Source organism: Charadrius vociferus, unplaced genomic scaffold, assembly GCF_000708025.1.
Source record: "Charadrius vociferus isolate BGI_N301 unplaced genomic scaffold, ASM70802v2 scaffold163, whole genome shotgun sequence".
Lineage (NCBI taxonomy): Eukaryota > Metazoa > Chordata > Aves > Charadriiformes > Charadriidae > Charadrius > Charadrius vociferus.
In genome coordinates, this window is record NW_009648332.1 from 7306245 (window position 1) to 7307502 (window position 1258).

The window sequence follows — 1258 nt, forward strand, 5'->3', positions numbered from 1 at the left end:
AGTAAAAGATCAAGGCAGGGGCTCAGACGGTGGCTCCCGGCATCTGCCCACAGAGTGGGCCTGGGTGCGGGTGGCTCGGGGCACGGCCGGGGACAGCGGTCCCCGATGGCACGGTGCATGGCGTGGGGCACCGCGGCCCCGCGGCGATGGGGCGAGTGCTGTGGCTCCATCCAGGATCCCCCTTGCAGAACCCCCCCTTCCTGCATCCTCGCACCCCCCTCCCCAACCCCACCACAAAACAGCCCCCAAAGGAGACAAAAGGGGCTGTTTGGGGACCTGCCACCTGCTAGTCCCCATCCTACAATACCGCAGTAAAGAGGCACCAAACAAAGGCCTTAAAATCCTAAAGGGGCCCATTCATTAGGGTGACAAAGGGGGAAAGAACTACATTATCATAATTAATCCCGGTGCTGGCGGTGGGTGGCAGGGCCCTCTGTCTTCCAAGGTGGTGTGGGGACGGCCGGTGTCACCACGTCCACACGCTATTGTGCGCCGTGGCCTTGCGGGGCTTAGGCGGTTTTTAAGCTCTGTAAACACCACGGGCCACCCCCCCCCCAAACCCATGGCTGCCGGGAATGCCATCCTCTCCCCTGGCCTCTGTCTGTTTGTGCACTTGCTGTGGGCCCCCCAAAATCCCGGGGCTGGGATGGGTCTGTCCATGCCCCCTCAGCGCACCTGCCCTCAGGACTGCCGGGGGGCTGGGGGAGAGCCCGGACCCCTGGGTCCTGTTGGCGATGTGGGGCTGGGAGCTTGCTGGGCATGTCCCCTGTGCCATGTCCCATGGAGAATTACCCCAGGTGGGATGTGGCAGGGACACCTCTGCTCCTTTCCCAGGGCTTCCCCTGACCTCGGAGATGGGGCTTTATCCCTTCCCTGCTATCTCAGTCCTATCGGGGGGGGGACCGGGTGGACTCTGACTTGGCTTCTCTTCCCTCCCCCTTCAGCCTCTGGCTGTTGGGGAGGTGCAGGGAAACTGAGGCACGGGGCGGCACACAGAGATGCATGGGGGGTATAAGGGATGTTAATGCCCCATCTCTAATCCCCTGTGGTGCATGCCACCTCCCTCGGGACACGGCATCCCTCAGGACACAGCATTCCCTTGGGACACAGCATCCCTTTGGGACACAGTATCCCTTGGGACACAGCATTGCTTGGGACACGGTATCCCCTTGGGACAGAGCATCCCTTTGGGACAGAGCATCCCTTTGGGATGCAGCATCCCCTTGGAACGCAGCATCCCTTTGGGACACAGCATCCC